Raw genomic sequence first — 9,548 nt, 5'->3', positions numbered from 1 at the left:
ACTAATATCCACTACTGTCCCACCACTTCTGGTTTGAGAATCTACTGAAAGTGTGAGGCAGCTGTTGGAGGAAGATGGCAGGTGTCATGGTTTAACCTGAGCTAGCAATGTAACCATGAGAACTGCTCACTCCTGACCCTCCCCACCCTCCAAATAGGGGGGAGAATTGAAAAGGAAGGGAAAAACTTGGGTTGAGATAAACATAGTTTAATAAAATAAAAAAACACCAATACACTACTAGTAAATCTATATATAAAATAGAAATAGAATATAAAATAAAAAATATTCAATGCAATTCCTCAGAAACTCTGTAGAACTTCCCAGTCTCTGACAAAAAGAGTGAAGAAGGCCAAGAAGACATGAGAGAGCCCAGAAGATCCCAACTATACTTAAATATGAAGCACGATGCTAATGGGATGGAATACTCTTATTGATCAGTCTGGATGTCAGTCAAGCTCTGCCACCATGTCTGCCCCACCTTCCTTGCTGCTTCACACCTGTGGGCAGACTGCTCAGAATGTCCTTTGCTCTCAGACCAGAGCAACTAAAAACATTAACTCTGTCCCAGGGTGTTATCTGCTTGTTCTCAAATTAAGTCCAAACTAAGTCCCCCTGTCCTGGGGAACCCAGAACTCCTTGATGTCCTCAAGCTTTACGATAATTCATTATGATGCAATTTTGGCTTCTGGGTAAAGTAGTCAAGTTATCTTACTTTGATAACAAATTTTGGCCATTTGCACTTAAGCCAGTGATGCTATTACTTAATAGTTCTATTATTATTGTTGTTATTTCTATTATTTTGTTCTTACTTCATTTTATTATTATGAGGGCTGCAGTAGGAGCACAGTGGGACCCACTCAGTGCAAAACAGCTGTATAACTAGCAGATGTCCCAAAGTGCTGTCATCAGTGTTGCTCAAAGAATCTTCAGTGAGGAAACTATATGTGACTGGTGCATTCAGTGTTTTACAAGTGTTGTCATAAGAATATTAGAGATCTATAACATGAGGAAAAACATCTTTACTTTGAGGGTGACAGAGCACTGGAACAGGCTGCCCACAGAGGCTGTGGAGTCTCTTTCTCTGGAGACATTCCTGTGAGATCTGCCCTGGGTGAACCTGCTTTAGTAGGTGGGTTGGACTAGATGATCTCCAGATATCCCTTCCAAACCAAACCATTCTGTAAGTGCTAACAGCAAAATGCCCAAGATTGAAATGCTGAATGAGCAGAATAATACAAACCAACTTATTATGTCGAGTAGAACTATATTTGAGTGCTTTGCTGTTAAACGAGTCCTCAGAACATTAGCCTAGATTGTAGCAAATGTCATTTTGTTAAACTTAATGTGAAACACGTGGAGAGATTTTAAGGCTGGAAGGTGAGTGTGGGTTAAAAGCCTGACCATTTGGCTTTTTACGATCAAATGATCATATACCTGACCAACAAAAAAGGGGCTGCTGCTACTGCTGGCTCTGGCATTCTGACGATGACCTTTTTGTTCATGATGTGACTCAAGAGGGAGGAAAATAAAAGCAGCTTCCGGTGCCTGCTGCATTTGTGACCCGTTGCTTTACTCATGGACCTCTGCTGATATTTCTAACAACTTTTGTGCTTGAGAGAAGTGATCCCTCTTTGGACACTCAGGTATTTTTAGGGAAACAAAAACATTTGACTTCTTTATTTTTTTCAGATGGACTGGGCTTTTTTTTTTTTCCTTTTTTTAAAAGAATTATATATATAAGAAGGTATATTCACAGGAGAGTCTACTTTCTTGAGGTTTTTAGCAGCTTTTTATTTATAAAAAACTTTGACACTGCTTGCTAATTAGCTAGCAACATTCAGAGCATTATCAACGATGACAATATTTGTTTCTGTTGCACCTCTGTTATTTATTTATGTGAGGCTGTCACATGAATGGAAATTAGTTTGTATTCTTCTGTGACTCAGATACTGCTTTTTGCCATTTGTAAAAAAATATACAAGAAAGTGGCTTTCAGTCTTCTTGTATAAACTGTCAGATATCCTGAACTCCAGCATCTGTCTGTTCTAAAGGCAAGTGACACAAAAAGATCTTTTCTGTGCCTTTTTTTTTTAGTACTTTTAATTATAATCATATTACCTGCTTAGAAGTAGGCATAAAGCATCCTGAATGGTTGGATCTGCTTCAATCAGGTATTAACGAATGAACTATTGAAAGCATTTATGACTACTATTTTTAAAATATCTTTCAACATTTCAGAAGACAAACCATGTCTCTTAGGTCTTCCTAAAAAATGTTTATCAAAAAGCCGTGTCTCCACTGGTCTTTTATCAGCTGACTCAGGAAATGATGGACTTGATGTTTCAGTAGACAGGTATCTTGACCTGTGAAATCGTAACTAGATTTTGTGGTTACTGCTCTCTCCCACACAGTTTTGGCATAGTCAGCTTAGGCAAGGGAGATGGAAATGAGACAGAAGAGAAAATGTAAAATATTTATTAAACTTAAAAATATTTAAAACTGAGTAACTTTACATATGTCAGCACCAATGCAGTTGCTTAGACTTGTACATTATGCCTTGTAATCTTTTCAATAAATATCTGTAACATCTAACCATAAGTAAAGGTCAACATCTGATTCAGGATACATTAAAATGAGAAATAGTAACTCCAGTCAAAACAAATGCATAATAGTAATTTCCCTTCAGGGTAATTCAGATTTGACTTGCCATTTATGTCTCAATGCTTTTCAAATTATTAAAAAGGATTTGAACTGCAGACAATTATTTCCTTTATCTGATAGACCTGATATAGGATATGTTAGTTGGAACTGGGGATATTTCTAGGCAAAATGTCCTTTTCAGAGATACGACAGAGATTTTCACACATATTAGAGATTATTGTTAATGTAGCTTTTCCTCATTAGAAGGGATATTTTCATTGTTTTGGACACATACATGCTTTTTTTTTGAGCAAAATGTGGGGTTTGGTCTTTTTTTCCCTCTCTTTATTTTTGGCAGGGTGTCTGTGAGGGGGTGTGTGCATGTTTGCTTTGGGGTTTGCTGTGTGTGTGTGTGTTTTGTTGTTTGTTTGTTTGTTTGTTTGTTTGTTTGTTTTTATAGTATTATTAAGTCTAGCCTGGGAGAAAAGCACTTTTCTGTTTGATCTTTTAACGTTTGTTAAGTAGAATTGAAAAAATATAGGCTTTATTACCTGCTGGCAGAGTGGAACTTGCTTTAAAATAGATAAGTCCAGGCCCTGTACAGGACCTTTCTTAGGGTGAGTAGCACAAAACTGGGCCTAGCACTCCAGATGTGTCTCACCAGGGCAGAGTACAGAGCAAAGATATCTCCCTCAACCTACTGGCAATGCTCATCCTAAGGCAGCCCAGGGTGCTGGTGGCCACATCTTCTGCAAGGGCTCACATTGCTGGCTCATGGTCAGCTTGTTGCCCACCAAGATCATCACGTCCTTTTCTGCAAAGCTGCTTTCAGGGAAGATTAACCCTATAATGCATATTTTGCGTTGGAAACTGTGATTTAAACCCTGAGGCTGAGATCTGCATTAGGTCTTTAATGTGTCAATGCTGAGTGTCAGAGGACAAAACCTTTATTCACTGAGTTGTAGAAGTTGGAATCTGCAGCAGGGAGGCCTGCAGTGGGCATACAGAAGATTAAATGCTTTGGAATACCACCAGCATGTTTAGTGAGAGCTTGCCTAGAATAGATCTTTGAGCAGGAAGGTCTCTGCTCCATCTGGCAGTGAAATACCAAGGGCCAGCATGTGTTCTGAATCCCATTCTCCCTCTACTCAAATTCCTTCCCAACAGCTCACTAGAGGAGGGAAGTGCCTACAGCAATTTTCTGAAAAACCTGCGTGATGGTGGTTGTCCCCTTTTCTCCCTTAGCACCCTGGTTAGGGCCCTTATTCAGTATTTTGAAGTCTCAGCTTTAGGTCTTCCATTAGTTTGAGTGGGATTATTTCTCAGGAGAGTGCTCTGAAGTCAAATTATAAGATGAAGTTTTTGCACTTCACATAACAGTATTAAATATTCACTGGGTATGAGAGAGCGGATGATTCTTCAGCTTTGTGAGTCATCCGGGAGGCAGAGGCATGAACCTCACTTATGCAGCCTTTCCCTCCCTTCTCATTACCTCGTCTTTAATTGTTTTATACCAAGTGTGAAAACTTCAGGAGAAAAGCTAGAGAAAACCCTTTCATCTTTCAAAAATTATGATGCTTTACCCAACTAATGGATATAGGTCACAGATACTCTGCAAATTTCATCCATAAATCTGTTTGAAGAGACTATTTTTAACACACATTTGTACAGTACATGGAAATTTGAGTCGAGTTTAATTAGGAGTCCAAACTCTCCATCTTGCTGCAGCAATGCAAGTAGTGGCTACTGCTTATGAAACATTTCTATTATTTTTACTTGAGTTGTGACGGTGCATTTCTTCCCAGTGAATGGCAAAGTGGACCACTTATTTCATGGTCAGGAGAAGAGAAAAAGCTTAGGAAAACAGTCTCCTTTCCCAAGAAGTAGATGTGTTTAAGGTGAAAAGAGCAAGATGTCAGAAAGATTGTCTGTAAAAGAACAGAAACATAAGTAATAATAATAAATGAGTTAAGTGTATCATAGTCCGGGATAGACGATAAACACTTGTTCTTAAAAGCATACAGTTAAAAAGCAAACAATTGCATAGCATACTAGGCTCAACAATGATTTGACATTAGGTTGGTATACAACGTTAATTCTTGATGAGTTTTCTGCTGAAGTATTTTTCTGTGTAACTGCATCCCTTTATCATAGTTGTTAGGGGTAAAATTCCACATTAAATCACATCTTGCCTGCTCTAAGCTATCCATCACTTCCTAATTGCTTTTAATTGTCCTGGAATGAAGATGTATTTTCTGGGGTCCAGCATCAAGGTGACTTCTCAAGGTCAATGCAAAGTCTGTGCTGTGTAGAATAGAAGGGATGTGTACCACTTCACAGTGGTACTGACTGTCAGTGCCTGGGGTAGCGTTACAACATGTTGGAAGAAAGCATTTCTTGAAGAACTTCTGAGGTAACATAGGTACTGTGTTTACCATTACTAAGGTTTAATATGTCTGCAGTAGTTTTTCATTTATTTCATTCTCCCTTATGTTTTCTATTTGTCTGTGCCTTTTCTCCTATTATATTTCAGACGGATTCTTTTTTGCAGATCACAACCAGCAATTAAAACTCTCACCGGTCTCCATTTTTCTTCAGTGAATTCATTGTCCTTCAGATTTATATATGCAAATCCACTGTCTACAAAGTATAGCTGAAGTAATGTCTGGGTAACCCTATCAAGAATGTAAATATGGTAATTACAGTCAACTGAGGTACTAAAAGGTCATGTGAAATCTGCATGTGAAGAATATTGTGTCCCTATTAAAAACAAACAAACAAACAATTAAATAGTGTGGCTTTACACAGGTCAGGTACTGAAAACATGGTAACTGCCTTCTTGAAGACTATCTGGGCACATGCCTTTTGAGGTTCAGTCACAGATTTGTCTGATCTCCACCTGTAGACATATTGTGAGTTAGCTCAAGGTTGCTTCTTGTTTGTTTATGCTATTTATTTATGAGGTCTTTATCAATATGCCCACATAGATTTCTGTAAGAACAAGTCACAGTTTAAACTTCTGTGGTTTGCATGTGCCCTGTAGAAAATCTTCTCACATATGTTGTGCCTATTATGCAAGGGCTCCTAAATCATTAACTGCAAACCAATTCCTTAATGCAAGCATGAAGCTCTATATGTTCCAGTGTTCTTCAATTTCAGTTGACTGTTCTCAACCCTGACAAACCTATTAGGTAGTAGAAAACAGAAGATATCAAAATGTCTGTGATCTTGTGACTATTTCTGAGAACAAACTGCAAGAAACCTCAGAAGTATTTGGGCCAATAATCGAATGCAACCTTTTTATGTCTTAAGAATTAAACAAGAATGTTATAATAAGTGTTCTCAATACCAAGTCTATTACAAAACTAGTGCCTCATGCAGCAATGAAATTTTATGCCCTGTGAGCTGCCAGGGGACAGATGAGATGATCTATTCTTTCTGATCTTCAGATATATTATCTCAATATATTAACTAAGTTCTTTATAAAAGAGTGGGTTTTAATAAATTATTTTAATTTATATGAAGGAACATTACTGTAGGTTTAGCATGCAGATGTCCTGGCCATGGAGCAGACCTCTACTGTATGTACTCTACAAATTCAGCATGAAGAGACAAACCCAACCCACACAGACAGAATTTCAGCAAGTATGAACTGGAGTAGTCTCACTGATTTTTATGAATGTGTGTCAGTGTACAGTGGTTGAGGGCCATAGTCACAATGGATGTGAAGAAAAAGAAGTCAAAAAGAACTGCTTATACAAAGCAGATCTCTGGAACAATCCCTCCAGTGCAGAGTTGCTTTGCACCATTGCCCTAAATGTCCTTGAATGTGGCCTGACAAAGCTGGAGAGACCAAACAACCTTACTCCAGAGCTCCCCTCTCTTGGTGACAGCCTAGGCAATGAGCAGTGCTTGCAGGGAGGGTCAGGGCTGTTGTTTCTTGTTTTCATTGTTGGCCTGTTGTGTCTGTTGCAGCCCTGTATAAATTAAGGGGTCCTTGTGCTACTTTAAGATGAAATGAGAAGCACATTCCTGCAAGGAGCTTTTGCACCAGGATGAGAGTTGGGCAAGCAAAACTCTTGGGTCACCATTACGGTCCAATCACTGTCTCTGTTGACCTTCACCACTTCTGTGTTCATTAATACACCCAGTGGTCCCATCTAGGGGTGATTCCTTAGTAAAGGTAAGAGGAATCTAATTCTGTGAGGTATTTCTATTATTTATTTGTATACAATAATATATAACACATATGTAATTAATGTATTTATATGATATATTTATACAATGTAGGTCAGCAGTAAGACTTGAGAGGAAGTGTGACTAAAGTGGTTCACTTTGAAAACATATCTTTGAAAACATTATCAGGGCAAATGTGATCCCCAATCACCAAAGCTGCAAGCCAAATATTCAATTGTTGATTGTATCTATTCTCATTGTTATGAAGCCCGTATCCCATTAACAATACACTGTTTAAAATGAGGATTAGAGCTTGAGGTCAGTTCACTAAAAGACATTTATGTATTAATCTAGTCCTTAAGTGAAAACATTTTAGAAATTAGCTTTCACATGCAGAGATTAATTGAGAGCCTGAAGTGCTTGGGTATGCACAAGTCCCAAAGCATTAGAATCTGCTGTCCTGGAAGTAAAAGTACATTCCTGTTTTACTGTTCTTAGTTGCATGGATCGCACAGCCTCAGCCACAGAGGTACTTTGTTGTACCGATGGATAACAAAAGCCTGGGATGCTTTCTACTGAGACAGAGACACTAAATGAACTGAAGCTATGCTGAAGATCTGACCCTTAGTTAGCAAGGGTAGTACACAGATGGTAATTCTTGCCTTTGCAATCTTAGGATTTCCTTTTTTTCCAAAATTAATTATTGAATTGTGCATGTCCAGGTTTTGGTGTGGTTTTTTTTGTGTGTTTGTTTTTTTGTTTGTTTTGTTTTGTTTGTTTGTGGCTTTTGTTTGTTATTATTATTATTATTATTATTATTATTATTATTATTATTATTATTATTATTATTATTATTATTATTATTATTATTATTATTATTATTATTATTGTTTTGTCTTTTTTGAGTTTTCATATTTGAGGAACTCTGAAGAAACTTGAATTGTAGTAAGTCCCACAGCAGGCCCTGTTGAATTATTTCAGGTGTAAATCCAGAAGTCAGTCTTGGTTCTTTCTGAAAATTTTATCCACTAGTTATTTGAGGTCTTGGATAATTTGAAGCCTCAGGGGTGAAGGAAATATATGGACTGCAATGTGATTATACACCTACTGAGACTTTAACCTGGCTCATTTTATTCTACTCAGACTCTACTTTTTCAGACAGAAAGTGCTTTGAAAAAGATGCCTTGCCTCAGCACTGAAACTCTGAGACATAGTTCAGGTGCATAAGGGAAACTTCTCAAGCATTCCTGCCCCACTAACTGGCTAGGATCTTGTGCTTTATTTACAACTTCACTTATTACATCAAGTCCAAAATGCAGCTCATCTGTGATTCTTCCTTCTCCAGGCAAGAGCTGATAGTATAAATTCAGCTCCTCATACGTATCAGTTCTACTTAGTCTCAGCACTGCTTTGCTGTGAAATTCCATAGTGATTTTGTTTCTTTTCTCTGTGCTTCTTAAGGCACGAATTGATTATGATTCAGTGTCTCTGGTATCCAGTTTGTGCAGTTTCACAGTTTTTCATGAGTGTGTAAATTATCGGCTGTGAGGTACATGCTAATTGCAGGAAGATGCACACTGTAGTGGGTGGGAGGATTTTTAACTGATTTTTCCACTGGTGTGTGGAACTCCAGGGTTCCTTTTTGAACTACCTGATCTTTCATGACTCCTTAATCAAACCATGAGGAATATTTGCATGTCTTTTTGCTTTTATCCATTTTAAACACATGCTGATGCAGACAATTATATCCACCCAGAAGGTTCATCAGCACTGCATTAAGAACAAAGTATAAATACAAGTTTTTTTCTATTTGCAACACACAGTTTTCTCACAGAACATTTGAATGTCAAAAAATAGTGTTTTGATGGATTGAAACATTTTGCAAGAGCCTGTCATTGCCTTCAACACCTGGGGAGATGCAGCTAGTGATGCTGCTTCCTAGGGCTTTTGTTGTTTTGTTTTCCATTTCCCTGCTCTTTCTCTAGCCAACCTGTCTCTCTGCCTGCCAGGAGCATAGGACAACTATATCTAGTCTTCCTAGCTTATCATGTCCATATCTCTGGACTCCTCTGCTCCTTGCGATGTCCTTATGCCCAAATAGCTCATTAGATAGGCTGCCTATTCCCTGGTCATTAAGTCTTGTGAGCCAGGCCCCATGTCTTTGGTCAGGCTGGCTCCTCCATCCTCACAGTGACAATACTGGGACTAGCCAGGCTCACGAGCTTGCCAGTTGGTGGGACTGGGGGGGTGTCTATCTGCTGCTTTTGCTTGTGAATAGACTACTTGGATATTGATTCATTAGAAGGCAGGGGAGCTGGCTGACCCCAGAGAAGTCTATGAGATTCCAAGATTATGGGGAGAAAAAATGACCAGGGGTAAAAAAAACAAAAACCCAAACAACAGTTTTCTTCTTTGGGAAATATTTTTTAAATTGAGCAATAAGTTTTATAAATATACCTAGTATCAGATGTCTCTACAGATGATTCCACTTAGCCATCTTGTTGGGTGGCTTTACTATGCTACCAGCTACAAAGTGAGAAAAGAGAATTTGTTTTGAAGATCTGCAGAAATCTGGAAATTAGAAATGCAAATAGGAGCTTGATATGAAAATCGCTAAAAAAAAATTGAATCACATATTAATTTTGTTCCTTGAAGAAATGCAAAGGGTAGCCACAATCTAAAATAAAATCACTATGCCAAGCTGAAAAACATATTGCTAGGATCAGTATCTT

This window comes from Streptopelia decaocto (assembly GCF_964273445.1).
Source record: "Streptopelia decaocto genome assembly, chromosome: 3".
Classification (NCBI taxonomy): domain Eukaryota; kingdom Metazoa; phylum Chordata; class Aves; order Columbiformes; family Columbidae; genus Streptopelia; species Streptopelia decaocto.
The sequence above is the reverse complement of the archived record's forward strand: the minus strand, read 5'-3'. Positions refer to the sequence as shown.